This window comes from Tachysurus vachellii, chromosome 26 (genome assembly GCF_030014155.1).
Source record: "Tachysurus vachellii isolate PV-2020 chromosome 26, HZAU_Pvac_v1, whole genome shotgun sequence".
In the NCBI taxonomy this organism is placed as follows: domain Eukaryota; kingdom Metazoa; phylum Chordata; class Actinopteri; order Siluriformes; family Bagridae; genus Tachysurus; species Tachysurus vachellii.
In genome coordinates, this window is record NC_083485.1 from 5443160 (window position 1) to 5460352 (window position 17193).

Below are 17193 nucleotides of genomic sequence, written 5' to 3' on the forward strand. Positions count from 1 at the left end.
AGAGAGAGAGAGGGAGAGAGACAGACAGACTGCTTGTAAACACACACTCGTGATGTTTCCGCTCTCATGTCTTCCTTTTTGTGTTTTTGTTGTTGTATATTGACTTCATATGAAAATGAGACACTCAGTGTGTGGTGTGTGAGAGCAGAAAGCAAGCGAATGACTGAGAGAGGGGTGTTGAGCTTGAGTGAAGAATGAGAAAGTGTTTGGTGTGAACGAGAGAGAGAGAGAGAGAGAGAGTGAGGGAGAGATTGGTAGGGGAGGAGCGCTTTCTCTCCCTTAGCAACCGTCGCCAGCTAGCGCCCTCGAATGTGGGTGCGCGAGTGTGAATGAGCACAAGCATATACACACACTCGGCCATTCCGTTCCCTTCTCCTCCATCCTCACGTTCCACGTCTCTCTATCCCCGTGCTCACAAGACGAGGAGCCAGGGACAGTAAAACAGAGCGAGGGAAAGAGGGATTTTTGAAGCCCTGGAGGAGTCAGCGGGAGCAGAAATGGAGCGCCTGAGCTCTCAGGGGCTTCCCAGGCTCTCCTGGATCGACACACTCTACAGCAGTACGTAGCGACACTTCCTTCTCTTTCTCTCTCTCTCTCTTTTCATCCTTCATATTTCATCACTCTCTTTCTCACTGTCTCTTTGTCAGTTTCACTTGATCTCTCCGAGTGATGTCTGATTGTATTCATCAAAACTGTAAGCTGAGTGGGTGTGTGTGATGTCAGTATAATATCAAATCCCTTTTATTTTAAACATATGATGCTATAATCAGGATATATATTAAATCATGTTGTAATGTATTCCACTTTCCTTAGGTAAAGTTAAGTGACATTATTATTATTATTATTATTATTATTATTATTATTATTGACACATGTTCTTTTAACACCAAACGTTCTTTTTTAATACATCATGAGTCGGTTCATATAAATCTCTCTATATAGTGTTTCCTAATTTCCACGTTTAATATTACATTTTTATGTAAATGTTGTATAAAATCACTCCCTTGACGATGCGAGGCTACTTTTAATCGTTACTTAAATGAAATTGTTTGTTTTGACATCGTTTCTTAAAATGTCTCTTTGATAAAGAACGACATTATGGAACTCCTAACAAAACAAGTTACTGCTTTTGCTTCCATTAAAGCAGCTCTAAACATTCCAGGTTTGGTTTGGTTTCTAGCTATGTAAGGTTAGTTACCTCGTAAGCTTGACAAAACAAGTTTCTTTTTTTGTTTTCATGATGCTAATAAGACCAAGAATAATCATGTAGAACCACGAGAGATGAAAAAAATCGCAAAAAGATTCCACTTAAAATTTCTGTTTATAAGCAAACCTCACACTTCAGGAAGAACAGCAGTTTATCAGTTTGTTTAACTGCTTACGTTTTTTTTATTTATTAAATAAGCAAACATTTGAATTGGAATTTTCTGTTATTGCTTATGTTATAGTAGCTAAATTTCTTCTTGACAATAACACAAAGAAGAAAAATGCACAGTTTTCACCAAAAATCTCAGAATGATATAAAGCGCTGACACTGTGGACTCCTTTAAAAAAAAAAAGCTAATGTTGCATTCGACTTAACTCGGAAGCGGTATTCCGACATTTCCCGACATTCTCCACGTATCATTTTCCGAACTACAAAAGTCGAAGCATCTCGGTGTTCTAACTTTACCATACTAGCTTCTCTGAGTCCTTACAATTTAACACTTTAATAATAGTTTTTAAAAATTCCGAATTAGAAAACAAAAACCTAGCTGTTTCTATAGAAACAGTAAAGTGTACGAGGTTAGAGCGAACATTTGTTATTGCTATTATTTAGGGCTTCTTTTTTGAAAAGGATCTATCGGTGTAAAAGACTTATTGAAATATCTGAAGAGATAAGTACGGAGCGTTCCGGAAAAACGATTGATCCTGGAGAAGTGTATGAGGGAGAGAGAGAGAGAAGCAGTTAACTAGGGATGGGTTTAATCCTTTACAAACATTCCAGCCTCTAGCCAATTTCATACCACTGTGTGTGTGTGTGTGTGTGTGTGTGTGTGTGTGTGTGTGTGTGTGTGTGAGTCTAGAACTCTGAGAGAACAGAGATTGGTTTAATGCATATGAAGAAGGAGGTTTCCCCCCACCGATGTTAATAAACGCGCCTCCCCCATTTACCTCAGCTTTAAATCCTCACCTATTGTGTATCAGCCAATTTTCACCAAGTCTTCTGCCTTCAATCGTATGGAACAGATCCGTTTTTATCAGAAAAGGTCTTAGGGTTTATATCTGATTTTTGGAATAATCAATAAGTTTACTTTCTTTAGTCATTTCTAGACATTTTAAAATCAGCATGCTAGTTGGTCTCTGTCATTTGGCGGCTCGCGGACAATTCTGTCATAATGAATTTGCGTAGGTTCACACGGACAAGAGAACAAAGTGGAATGTTTTTGTAACAAATTCCACCCACTGCACCTTTAATTGTTTTTTATACCGCTGATATTAATTATACAGTGCTGATCGTGTGCGTGTGTTCCTGAGCAAGGTCCATGTTATATAACTAACCAAATCATTTTATGTGTTTACAAATCTGACAGAGACTGAGAAACAGATCAGAATAAATAATAAATAGGGAGGTGTGGTCTTTGTATGAAGGCGTGGCTTCTGTACCTGTCAGTCTAACTGAAAAAAGATGTGATCCCTGTCAGTCTTAATAAAAGAGGTGTGGTCTCTGTACCTGTCAGTCTTAATAAAAGAGGTGTGGTCTCTGTTCCTGTCAGTCTTAATAAAAGAGGTGTGGTCTCTGTTCCTGTCGGTCTTAATAAAAGAGGTGTGGTCTCTGTACCTGTCGGTCTTAATAAAAGAGGTGTGGTCTCTATAACTGTCAGTCTTAATTAAAGAGGTGTGGTCTCTATAACTGTCAGTCTTAATTAAAGAGGTGTGGTCTCTATAACTGTCAGTCTTAATTAAAGAGGTGTGGTCTCTGTACCTGTCGGTCTTAATGAAAGAGGTGTGGTCTCTGTTCCTGTCGGTCTTAATGAAAGAGGCGTGGTCTCTATAACTGTCAGTCTTAATTAAAGAGGTGTGGTCTCTATAACTGTCAGTCTTAATTAAAGAGGTGTGGTCTCTATAACTGTCAGTCTTAATTAAAGAGGCGTGGTCTCTATAACTGTCAGTCTTAATTAAAGAGGTGTGGTCTCTGTACCTGTCGGTCTTAATAAAAGAGGTGTGGTCTCTGTACCTGTCGGTCTTAATAAAAGAGGTGTGGTCTCTATAACTGTCAGTCTTAATTAAAGAGGTGTGGTCTCTGTTCCTGTCGGTCTTAATAAAAGAGGTGTGGTCTCTATAACTGTCAGTCTTAATTAAAGAGGTGTGGTCTCTATAACTGTCAATCTTAATTAAAGAGGTGTGGTCTCTATAACTGTCAGTCTTAATTAAAGAGGTGTGGTCTCTGTACCTGTCGGTCTTAATGAAAGAGGTGTGGTCTCTGTTCCTGTCGGTCTTAATTAAAGAGGTGTGGTCTCTATAACTGTCAATCTTAATTAAAGAGGTGTGGTCTCTATAACTGTCAGTCTTAATTAAAGAGGTGTGGTCTCTGTACCTGTCGGTCTTAATGAAAGAGGTGTGGTCTCTGTTCCTGTCGGTCTTAATGAAAGAGGCGTGGTCTCTATAACTGTCAGTCTTAATTAAAGAGGTGTGGTCTCTATAACTGTCAGTCTTAATTAAAGAGGTGTGGTCTCTGCACCTGTCGGTCTCTGTGAAAGGGTTGTGGTCTCTGTTCCTGTCAGTCTTAATGAAAGAGGCGTGGTCTCTGGATTTGTCCATCTCAGTCAAAGAGGTGTGGCCTCTGTACCTGTCAGTCTTAATGAAAGAGGTGTGGTCTCTGTACTTGTCAGTCTCAGTAAAAGAGGCGTGGTCTCTGGATTTGTCACTCTCAGTAAAAGAGGTGTGGCCTCTGTACCTGTCAGTCTTAAAGAAAGAGGTGTGGTCTCTGTACCTGTCAGTCTCAGTAAAAGAGGCGTGGTCTCTGTATCCGTCAGTCCAACTGAAGGAAACATGGTCTCTACCGGTGTGTACGTTTTTTGTTTGTATAAACCTAACTGTGATTAGAAAAATTGGAAAAATACTATTTGTTTTCCTCTGATTAACATATCTACCTTAAAAGACTTCATCAGTCGCATTACTTCATCTCTGTAAAGCCTCCTTCCAGTTTCCCCATCTCTCACCAGCAGCGGGTTGTCACTAGAACGTTAATTGGCTGAAAGCACATTAACACAGCTGTTATTGTGATAACAGCGACGTCTGTTACTGTTAACCTCTTTTTGTTGGGCACCAACCCTGAGGTGAGACCTTTCCATAAAACACTAATCCTCTGAAATATTTATGTGTGATTTATTAAATATTAAGCGGCTTTCATGCTTAATAAACGGGAAGGCTTTTGGACGCTGTGCTGGATGATAGCAGAGTGCTATTGATAACCTGCAGAAATGTAAGTGTTTCTGTCTGTCTGTGGAGCAGAATTTATTACTGTCCGTACCAAAGGAATATAGTTTCTTTTGCTTGTGTGGAATTTGTGCGTTTAAGGCTGGAGTCTCTTATATAATGCCCCCCTGTTGAGTGTGTGTGCTGTGACAATAATAATAATAACTACAACAGCAGCAACAACACAATAATAACATGAACAATAACAGCAAAAAAAATACCAGTATATTTTAAACAAACACAAAATTTGGTGGCTGAAGTTTTTGCTGTCTTTTTGGATAGAGAGTTTTGTTTGAAGACGTAACAAAACTCCCCCCCCCGAATTATTGTTTTGCTTGCTAGTACAACATGATGTAACATGTTTCCTTCAAATATTATCCCAGACTTTTGAGAGCTTTCTGTTGTGTGTGTGTGTGTGTGTGTGTGTGTGTGTGTGTGGGCCGACATAATATACACTCTTCTCAATCCCACTGGTATTTCATCCTTCACTTTCTTTGTGCTGTGTTCAAGTTCTCTCTCTTTTTCACCGTAACTATAGAAACGGGTACAGAAAGTCCTCTCGTGGTACACCGCGCACACGCTCATTTCAGCAGAAACAGTATTTAGGGAAGAAACACAAACAAACATAGAAGCATCAGATATAGCTGGGGTCAAAATCAGTTTTAAGCACAGAGAAAGAGAGAGAAAGAGCGGGAACGAAAGGACAAGCGCAGAGGTGGCTGATTGCGTTTATATAACAGCCGAGCCTTTGGAAAGGTTTATAGACTGGGTTCACCAAGTGCACGAGTGAACGGTGAGGGAGAGTCGGAGCGTTTTCACTGTTAGCGTGGGTGTGTGAAAGATGCAGTAGCACCTGCCTGCGTCACATTTTTTATCGTTATTGTTCTGCAGTGCAGCAGCCTGGACAAACAAGTGAAGAAGTACAGAGAAAGTCTCAGACACTTGTGTTTATACTGTTTCAAAGGTCCCAAAGTGCCTTGAAGCATTTCTAACTCACTTAGAGACATAATAATAATAATAATAATAATAATAATAATAATAATAATATAATAATTGATTAGTCTTGATGGTATTTTGTAAACCATTCAAATATCCTAGAATAAAAAGTACATAAGACACTGTTATCCCCTTTCAGAATGCACAATCTATGAATATTGGGACCGCCCAAACTCTCCCACATGCGATCCAAGCGCCGCCTCTTCCCGGTAGTTTTCAAAGGACTTACTCTTGTTATCCATACAGTTTTAATTGTAACTCATCAAGTCTGTTTCATTTTTAAAATAAGATGTTTGATTAGGGATGAATTTGTGCAGAAAAAAACTCAGAATAAAACAATCGGGACTATAATAGTTAATTGGGTACAGTACAGTATCTGTTTTTGGCAAGAGGGTTAAAATCGGTGTGTAGCTGCTTGTTAAATCCTTACATGATGACCACTATTTCCTGTATCATGATCTTATTTTGACAATTAGCAGCCAGGCAATTTATCAGCTATTCAGTAGAGAAAGTGTGTGTGTGTGTGTTTTCGTTTGAGCCTATTTACTTCAGGTTGCCCTTTAAGGGTTCTTTTGTCCACAGGGGCTTGTTTGTGTGTGTGTGTGTGTGTGTGTGTGTCTGTGTGTGTTTTGCCCTGCCCTGCCCTGCCATACTCTCCTCTGGCTTGTAACCGTGGCCTTCTTATCCTAATGGACTTAACCAATCATAGACCACACGCCCCTTCATCCTAGCCAATAGGAGCATTCATGTGTTCACATTTTACAAGGGGCTTGTGTGTGTGTGTGTGTGTGTTTTTGCCCTGCCCTGCCCTGCCCTACTCTCCTCTGGCTTGTAACCGTGGCCTTCTTATCCTCCACTAATGGACTTAACCAATCATAGACCTCACGCCCCTTCATCCTAGCATTCATGTGTTCACATTTTACAAGGAAGTCGGCGGTGATTAAGCATTCAGACCAGTGGAGTGGAAGTGATGGTGGGGATGGAGGGATGGAGAGAAAAGAGATGTGTGGTGAGATCAGGATCCATTAGTAAGAGCCTGAGTGGAGTAAGAGCTCTAGCGGTGGAAATGGTTAAACACATGTCCATCTCTATTTTCTTCTCTTTATCTCGCCTTTGTTTACCTTAATTCATTTCTCTTCTTTGTAGTAATAAATGCTTAGCTTAAACACTGAAAAAGAAATATTTTTCAATATTCCCATCTTTATTTTCTTCCCCCTGCATTTATGTATAAGTAGATGTGGGATTTGTGTTAATATCTGTAACTGTACCTTATTTTTGGTGTCTGAGTAAAGGATGGAGAGTGTGGCTCAGGATTTCTATAGTTCTGGTCTATGTTTGGTGTCTGTTTGAGGGACAGTACAATTTTAATTCAGTACTGTACCGTCTTTAGGTCTACGGCTGAGAGGGTAAAGTTGTGGCTCAGTAACCCATACATGAACAGTTTTTGTCATCATAGCAGTTCTCTTTTTGGTCTCTAATTGATAAAATGTACCTTTTTGGGTTGCTAGCTGAGGAATAGTACTTATTTTGGTCTCTGCATGATGAATAGTAACCGGTGGTTTCTCTGTGATAAACAGAATCTTTCTGTCCCAGTAACAATTTCTTTTTGGCCTCTGATTGAGGAACAGTTTCTTTTGGGTCTCTGATTTGTGGGCCTCTGATTTGTGGGTCTCTGATTTGTGAACAGTTCCTTTTGCGTCTCTGATTTGTGAAGAGTTTCTTTTGGGTCTCTGGCTGATGACCAGCATCTTTTTGGCCCAGTAACTGTTCCTTTCTGGCCTCTGACTGAGGAACAATTCCTTTTTTAATCAGTTTCTCTCTGATTGAGTGGTGGTACCTTTTGTTGGTCCTCTTCAAAAAGGTCATGATGTGTCTCAGTGTGTGTGTGTGTGTGTGTAAAGATCCTCAATATAGATAGATAGACATATAGATCCTCAATGTGTTGAATATGATATAAATATAAATATATCAGCTTTAAAATGTCAGAAAAACATGGAGTATCAAACCAGCCTGAACTTCCTGAACCTCCTCAGAGGTCTCCTTCATCCTTCAGCATGGAACAAGACTTTATTTCAGCAGGATGAACTACGCCATATTTGACACGTCCATGACCAACACTTTGGATGATGATTCAGAGACAGTATGAGACAACGTGTTCAAAAAAGGTCTAATAACAGTAAAATAATAACAACAGTCTATTCACAGTGACTCACTGGGTGTTTTCTCTAACAGCAAATTGAGTGGAAAGCACAATGTAATCTAACCATTAGCAAAATTTTTGAACATCCTGAATTTGTGTCCCATTGATTTAAACCGACATCGCAGGCTACTTTTCAGAGAGAAGGTGAAACAGTAATCTGTCACGCTGTAAGCTAATCAGCTTAGTATTGTGTAGAAATACAATGCTACTAATGTTAATAGCTGAGGGATGAGGACAGTCCTCAAATTCTACACCAGGTTAAACATTTCTGCTTCATTTTATACCTATACCAGGAATAAGCTTCTCTATAATTTGGGATATTCCAGTCTAATGCACTATCGACATGCGTACGTGTGTGTATATATAAATACTTACGCTCCGATATTGCTCCACAGCCAGTTCTGTCAATACACAGCTTGGCGTCTACTGCAGCGTTCTAAATATGTCGCTTTTTACCAAATGTCTATTTTTAAGGCACCACTGAGCCTCTCTTGTGTCATAAATTTCCTTGATTTCAGAGAAAAAGATAAGCGACAGTGACCTTAAAGTATAACATTCACCTGAAATTGAAAATGTACTGGTGTGGACATCGTTATGATAATATATATGGAAAAAAATGTAGTGGCTTTCAACTTTATAAATCACCATTAATTCACCAATGAACAAATTGCTTGGTGAAATTGGTGTGAATTGAATTAATTGGGCAGGAAGGATGTTAGATAGATGGATAGCTACCAGCTCAGAGTTTTTTGCCATGACCGTATGGTTTTTCTTTTGGTACCTTCATGCTGTTTTTCATCCCAGTTGTTCTTGCTGTGAATTTCAGACCTAAATGACTTGGGAAAACGATAACTCTTCTCTTTTGGCCGTTTGAACAATGCCATTTTTCACCTGTTTAACGCTAACGTTCACCTCAGTCCATCATGCGTATCTGTTCAATTCTCTGCCCCTCAGGCATGGCCCACTTTACTTAACTCATCAAACTGCTGTTCCCGTTGACTGCCTGCCACGTTTTCCCATTTGCATAATTATCCTAATTAAATCTGGCTAATGAAAAGCTTTCAGTATGACAACTTTCCACTCAGCTCACTGTTCAGCAGGAGCAGAACAAAATGCAAGACATCAGAACATCAGATCTTACGGAAGCGTCCGTTCGGTACTGTGACTCGTTGCTCGTCTATAATTAAAAACCTAATCACAGTTCGGATAATGACTCTGTGTAAATTCGTATGTCGTGTAAATTGGTAAATTGATACAGGCTCTGCGGTATAAAGGATTTGCTAATTGAGGTTCATTTTACTTTTTACTTTCACAGCCGAATAAAGGACCTGTCCGACCCTGATACGTTTAACACCCATCCTTCCTCCATTGCTGTGGGCTAATTGGGCCGTGTAGGTTGTGTAGCGGTGTGTTGCCGTGGTAACAATGTGGGCTAGGCGGGCATCCAGATTGATTTAGGCATCGTTTATCACTTCTCAGAGCATTTCTTATTCTATTCATGCTATTCTGCGAGCATGTGAATCGTTCAGAAAAACACCTGAGGGAATTCTGACAAAGTCAAGAACATGGGCCTTGCACATTTTTAGCCATTGGTAGTTACAATTAACGATGTAAGAAACATGTTGGCTCTGTTATTGCATGTATAAACGTAGAAAGCAGTGCCGACTCAGGAGATCTGTAATGGTTGAATAGACATCTTCTTCCCAAAACGTTCCCCATAAAACATTATCTAAATTGTTTTGCATAGGTTGACTTCCACAAAAAAAAAAAGAAAAAAAGTTGTTACTATAGAAACAATATACATTTATATAAACCTACAATTTGTGTTAAATCTTGCACTACATCGTAGTCACACATGACTACAAAATGAATCGACACCTTCCGACCAATCAGCATCGAGAAATTTAACAGTGCTGAAGATTAGATAATGTTATTGCCTCAGCTCACACTTTTTCTTCTCTCCAGCATTACTTTGACCTTTGGAGAGAAAAAAAAAAATAACGATCCGTTCTTAAACTGATTTATTGTGAAGATTAAGACTGCTGAAGTAGAATCTCTGCCTGTCTCATTCTCACTCCCTAGAGGAGGGTAAAATACCTCGCCTGGTTAACTGTCTGTGGTAGTACAGCTTCATTTATTAGCTTTTAATAGCAAGGCTCCACTCTCAACCTGATTATTATCTAGATTTTTGTATCGTTGTCAGCAATTTTTTATTTTTATTTTTTTATATGTAGTCCATATCTGATACACTAAACAGCTGAACTGACCTCAACAATAACTGACGTCCATCTAAATGAAAGAACAAAAATGCTAGCACTTTCGAATTTAAAGTTGTTTTTAATTATAATGATCATTGGATACAAAAATATACATCCTAACAATTCCATTTAATAGTGGCTAGAGAAATATCTGTAGTTGCACACTTGTGGTAGCTTAGTGGTCGGTGTTGGACTACTGATCGGAAGGTCGGGCCCCCAGGATCAAGGCCCTTAACCCTCAAATACTTTAAGTGTCGCTCTGGACAAGGGCATCTGCCAAATGCCGGAAATGTTAATGATACCCAAGTGTCTATAGACGTGGAATTCTTCAAAATTTGATATATATAAAGTCTGTGAATTTCTGTATGATACTTAAAATCAAGTGCCACTTCTAATCAAGTCTAATCATTGGACATTTATTTAGCAGCAGTTTCAATTTAGAAAACAAACAATGCTGGAGTGCTGATGGAACGTGATTCAGATTTCAGAAGAAATCTTGCCAGAGTTTCAGCAAACTAACCCAAACAATCTGGAGAGTACAATTCAGCGCTAAGTGTCTATAAGAGCAGCTCATTGCGAGTGTCGTCTTGCGACAACCTTGTGAGGGGAAATATCATCAAAACCTATAGCAGCTTTGCTGATCAGAGAAGCTGCAGAAATTGTTTTCATCCTTATTGGATGTTTTTTTTTTCTTCATTTATTTATTTATTTATTATATTTTTTGCTATCTTTTAATATCTTCTTATCAAATGTCAGGTTTCGAACCTCCAGTGTAACATGATTACAGAGCAGCTTTATTACAGCTTACTTCCTCAGCTTGTGATCAAGTATTAGTGCTGATACTTATAACAAAGGGCTTTGTTCTAGTCAGAAATGTGTTTATACTCTGCATCAATGACCTAATCGATTATAAAGCAGAGTTAGCAAGTGTTAAGTGTTAACAAGTAAAAACTTGTAGCTTCACCTGTGGTTTATACAAAATGAATAAAATGCCTTAAAGAACCTTTTACTCATCGTCATTTTTTTTATCCGTTTCTGTCTAAGTTGGTTCTTGTTATTTCTTACATTATCCCAGTTGTTCCTTCAGTTAATAAGAATAAAATAAACGTAGCTTGATTTTATGTTACCAAGAAAAAGCAAACTCCACCATCATAATGATAACTAATTCGTTTATTATTTTCTAATATCTTTTGCATATATGTGTTTTATGTACGTTGGAGGAAAGCAGGAAAGCACGATGATATAAAGATGTCTGTATTTGCGCATGTAGTCGTGTATTAGTAGTTGAGTCCACGTGTGCAGTTAGCACATCGATCGCTAGGCGTGTCTTTCAGAAGGAGAAATAGATAAGCGAAACCCTGCAGTAGCTGTGAAACATTTTCACAGTCTCTTCCATTTTCTCTCATTTGTATTTTTTTCCCTTTTTTAGCATTATTAAAACTACATTTTTCCTCTAGGGTTTTTTTTTTTGGAGTTACCATAGTCTGTAGTACTGCAGTCTGGCAATATTTTCTCACAACAAGCTTGTTTCCTCCCACATGACTTCCACATCAATGGATGTTTTTTATTATATGCACCATACTGTGGAAACTCTAGAGACTGTAGAGTTACGAGGAAAAATCCTAAACGAACTACAGCGGTTTCTGAAAGCAGAAGCTCTTGAGCTGCATGATTTTGCAATTAGATATTTATAATGAAGTGTGTACAATGTATTCTGAAACAGAGTCACTCAACACTTACAAACGGGTTTCTGCCGATAGATGAAGCCCCTTATTTATGACCTGAGTGTCAAGTTTCCTTGACTGTTAAACATATTCTGTTGGACTGTAACGTTTCTAAAAGAAACTTGTTTCCATTGATGTTTCCCATAAATTTATTTTAGACTTTCGGTCAGTTGAAAATATTCTGTACAACAATGTAAATTATATGGAGTGAAATGGTGATCTAGTGATTATCATGGAAATAGCCCTAAAGCTAACATGGCTTTTTAAAACATACAGTAATAAACACTCACTCTATGGCAAGAAACATAACCAAAGACTATCAGTCCATGCCTTAATGTGTCTGCGTGACATTTAGTGAAGAAATCCAAGTTATTTTGTTTTGTGTTCATTTTTTTGTTTTGTCTTCTTGTCGTGAGGCGTTGTTTTGTTGTTTTGGTTTGTTCTCTTAAGTTTAAAAAAGAGCACAGATGGTGGGACTGGCGAGTTTGTCAACAGCCGTTCGCCCATGTACACTCTCTCTCTCTCTCTCTCTCTCTCTCTCTCTCTCACATAGCCATGCCTCTTTCCTTTCTTTTAGCCATGTTGTTTTCGTCTTATTAGCGTCTATCGTTTGATCTTCCTTCCCTTCTGTTCCTGATGATGACTCTGCTGAGACCTTGTTAACCCCGTGTGGCTCATGAACAGATGAGACCCACCTTCATACATACAGAAACGCGCACACACTCATAACTAGGTAGGTTTTAGAGGAGCATTCACTTCAGGAGGGTGAAAAGGAATAACACTGATCAAAGCCTCATGTCTGGTTCATTTCAAGCAGCGTTGAAGGACCGAGAGAGAAAAAGAGAAGGAGAGAGAGATTAAGCAGTGAATTTCTAAAATATATCACTTCATAGAAAATTGCTGAGGAAGGAGGATATCACACTTTTGCAGGCATCTCTCTCTCTCTCTCACACACACACACACACACACACACACACACACACACACCCTTTCCATCCTGCTGCTACTAAAATTTCCATTCCAGTTTCCAACTCCTGTCTTGTAGGTGTTTTATTTTTTACCAAGACTTTAGCAGAAGATTAATAATACACACCAGAAGTCATTATATGTGGCCATATAGAGTCAATCTGCCTATAAACACACCATCTTTACCTTTATCCTGTTATTCTTGCAGTGTGTAGTTGTGTGTATAAGTATGTGGTTGTGTGCATGTGTTTTTTTTCTCACAGACATTATCTCACTCAAATGTCATTACTTCACTCAAACACACCCCTTCACTCTTCACTAGAGCACACACTTCATTGGTGTACAGCTGATGATGTTTGTTCCAGGATGGATTCATCTCCAACCACAGACGTTAATTAGGACGTCTTTATCCTTAGTGCCATCATGTCCATGTTCCCGCCCATCCTGCATGGGATCCTACCAAATTCAGCATAGGGATTTAAGCACAGTTGGGCTTGCTTGGTCATTGAAAAGCAGTAAAACATGAAAGATTCCAGTAGCAAATTGTTCTCTGTTGTGAAAATGCATCTTTGAACCGCTCTCTCTGTAAAATGAGTCCACCCTCTTCCAGTCTGTCAGCATTTCAGCAATTAACGCCTCAGGTTACATCTCCTCAGTTTAATGGATTTCTCAGTATCTTCAGCTTATGAAATCAGGCTTGTTTGTAGTGTGTGTGTGTGTGTGTGTGTGTGTGTGTGTGTGTGTTGAATGGCTGCCAGGACAGGCTGAATTTTATAAGGTTCCCCAGACACATAAAGGCTTTGGCAGATGACATCATTAATTGTTGCTAACTACAAGAAGAGAGAGAGAGATAGAGAGAGTGAGTCTTCATATCTTAATCTTTTGGTCTTTTTGTCTTGGTATATTAACCTTTTGTAGAGCCTGACAGATTAAAGGCAAGTATAAACGGACAGGAAAGAGGCCCAAATGTAATCGAATAATTGATAAGTGAATAATGATTGAAATCTGGATTCTGATTGGCCAGAAGCCTCACAAATCCCAGCTGTGAGGCTCAACACTTTAGACGTGAAAGTTTTCTCCGCAATTGTTACCTAACTAAACACTGTTTAAGTGCAATGTGGTGTTTAGCTCATAAAGAGGAACTCGGACTGCTCAAGTTGTCCCACAGCATCCGATTGCATAAAAGCCTTCCAAGTTGTCATGGCAGCTCTGCATCTCGCCATGGCAACAAGCGGCTGATCGACACTCGACGGGATCGGCACGTTGCGTGCGTGCCTGCGTGCGTGTGTGTGTGTGTGTGTTAGAGGGATGAGAGCTGACAGGAGCACCGTGCAGTCACTTAAAGACACAGCATCATCAGCGCACGACCCATAATCCTTTGGGTTATGCAGTGCAGCTTAGTTTGTTCCATCACGCCATGGATCTGAGAAATTTACTGGGGAATACATCAGAAGTGGAAATGTTTTCATTTCTTTATTAATAATCTAATCATGCAGAAGACATCAAATAAATGTCTAAACAAAATTTGAATTTAATAGAAATGATTTGTACGCTACAGTAAATTTTTATTCCGTTACGTTTTGAATTAAACAAATCGAATGATTTTAATTTTTATTGTTTTAATGTGGTGTAAAATTCAAACAAAGAGAGGAACTTAGATGAGTATTGTGATATTTGTTTCATGTCTCTGCCTTTCTCTCTTACACACATGCAAACACACACAGACACACACGATAACACGTGCACACAAAGACTCACACACACGCCTCTCCCTCTTGCACTCTTACTCTCTCTCACACACCCACACACACCCACACACACATACACACAGTGTGTTCATGCCCTTTGCTGCCTTATTGACTGTTTGCTAATGTACAGAGGAAGGATGAGTAAGCAGAAATGACTCTGTACATTTGTTTATTGTTTGTTTGTAGGTTGATGGTTACAGTGGACAGTAGCTTCGTCTGACTCTGAGGGTTTAACACACACACACACACACACACACACACACACACAGTTTCTCTCTATCGCTTTCTCTCAAACACGCACATGCACACACACTCTTTCTCTCTCTCTCTCACACACACACACAGTGAGCACAGGTGAGCTACGGAAACACTTAAAGTTGAGAGAGAGTGCTAGGGCTATTTACAGTGCTATTGAGACACACACAAACAAACAGGCCTTGCGTGTTTGTATTAATACACTGCAAATAGTTGTGTGTGTGTGTGTGTGTAATGTCACTTGTGTGTAATATATCTAACTGACTGTATTATAATGTCAGATGACCTTCATAACAGTTCCTCACACAGGACCTGTAACTGCCACATGAACAATTTGAATAGGATTTACGTGCGTGTGTGTGTGTGTGTGTGTGTGAGAGAGAGATGTTGTGTTAGACATTTGCTGAGAGGCGAGCGCATGGCTTTCTTTTTCGAGGCTGCGTGCATCCTGCGCGCTTTATTCTCTCCAGACGGTAAGGTGTGTGTGTGTGTGTGTGTGTGTGTGTGTGTGTTGTGTGTGACAGACAGTAAAACAGTTTATTCATTGAGCTTCATTAGCATGACTCTGGTGTTCACTGTGTTGCTAAAGCCAGTAACTGGAGGTTTAAGGATCAATAAATATCAAGAGAACAAAGTAGAAAGAAAAGAAAGAATAATAACTGTAATAATCACAACGACAATAGTGATAAGAAGCAATCAAATAGATACAATACTAGAGAGGGAGAGACAGAGACAGGTAGTGAGAGAGATGGACAGAGAGATAAAGACGGACAGAGGCAGGCAGAGAGAGAGAGATGGACAGAGAGATAAAGACGGACAGAGGCAGGCAGAGAGAGAGATGGACAGAGAGATAAAGACAGACAGAGAGAGACAGAGAGAGAGATGGACAGAGAGAGAGCGAGAGATATGGACAGAGAGATAAAGACAGACAGAGGCAGGCAGAGAGAGAGATGGACAGAGAGATAAAGACAGACAGAGAGAGGCAGAGAGAGATGGACAGAGAGATAAAGACAGACAGAGGCAGGCAGAGAGAATGAGGTGACAGTTCGATGTGTGCACTGTACTTGACATTTGATGACGAGGTAAAGAACAGATCTTCATGTGAACCTCCACTGAAACAGACAGTTCATGATCTCTTCCTCGACTCCAGTTTAATAAACTACCCCTGATGCCTCGCTCCAGTCCTCGTCTCCTGTAAGGGACATTGTGTTTTTGTGTTGTGTGGGATTAGTGTCACTGTACATCACCTGCTGTGTATTTGCCTGTACACAAATCATACTGCGGTTTGTTTTCCTTACTAAACTTTATTGTTTGTATGGAAATACTTCTGTTTTGTTTGCATGGCTGTTCTGCCTCATGCGCTTCTTCCTCTTATTTTTCGCATGTACTGTAAAAAAAAAAAAAAAAAACCCCAACACACTTTAAATTGTTTGTATTTCCATAAAAGTTCACATGCAGCTGAATCCTCTTTCAGTCGTATTAAGGTCGAGGTTAGTACTAAGCAGTAGACTACATTTCCCATAATTCACAGGGTAAAGAGCAGACAGCAGGTCGATCCTTTCCCGAGTCCAGGGAAGTTGTCGTAATTCTATAGATTCGAGGAAGACGGAGAGAGACGAGTGATGGAAAGATGGCTCTGCCTTTCACTTATTTTCTGTTAAAAGCAAAAACATTTCCACTGCTTTCAGAGCTTTCACTCAGCAGTCTGTAGATCAGACACAACAACAATATAGGAGCCCAGATGTTGTATTTTTTGCTCCATAAGACACCCAAGTAAGCTTTTTCCCCTACATTTAAATGGTATAAATCAGTGTCACATCACACTCATTTAGAATTTAACTAATTTAACTGAGACTTAAGTGCATATAACAAAAAGAGTTCACAATATTTAAAATAACATGGTATTCTTTTCGTCAAAATAAACGATTTTAGATGCCTATTTAAACTACGACAGCCATCTCAATAACTGGCAAACATTTAGGCTGCCTTCAAATGACATTTTTAGACTTCACAAGAGCAGTGAAATCGGGTGTATGTTGTCAGTGCAGTACGTGTGATTTCATGTGTGAGTGACGATTCGCACGTGTACAGTGAGTAGAGCTAGGGTGGAAGAATAGGGTTAATGTGTCTTCACCTGAGGGGAAAAAACACACAGACGGAATTATATTAACAAACGTATTCATCCGTCGTCGTCCCGTCAGTCATAACGTCTCACGTGGCAACTCGCCTAACGTCACGTGACTCCTGCTCTGTGCTGCGACTGCGGCTCGTGCCCGAATGGAAGAGTCAGAATGCGTGTCGCTTCATAACTGTACTAAATTTATTATAGAGACGTCTTTTTAACACTTTTTCACACTAGGATACTTGAAGAATTACCTTGAGGACCGGATCAGTCTCAGACGGGCCACCAATTGAATAGTCCGATATTGAGACTTTAAATTCTGTTACATTAAAGTAATAAATGAGTCATGATGCTATGAAATGGTTCTCTCATCTGGGAGCATTTTAGACAAATTGTCAAGCAATTCCTGTTTTTATTCACACACTTTTAAAGGAGAGAGAGTGTGTGTGTGTGTGTGTGTGTGTGT

General features: G+C 39.5%; 1 protein-coding gene across 1 annotated transcript in view; it reads left to right on the plus strand.

The window, feature by feature from the left end:
* The window catches only part of abr (ABR activator of RhoGEF and GTPase), a 117469-nt gene that overhangs the window by 25471 nt on the left and 74805 nt on the right, over positions 1 to 17193 (plus strand). The gene's annotated exons all lie outside the window — the stretch shown is intronic.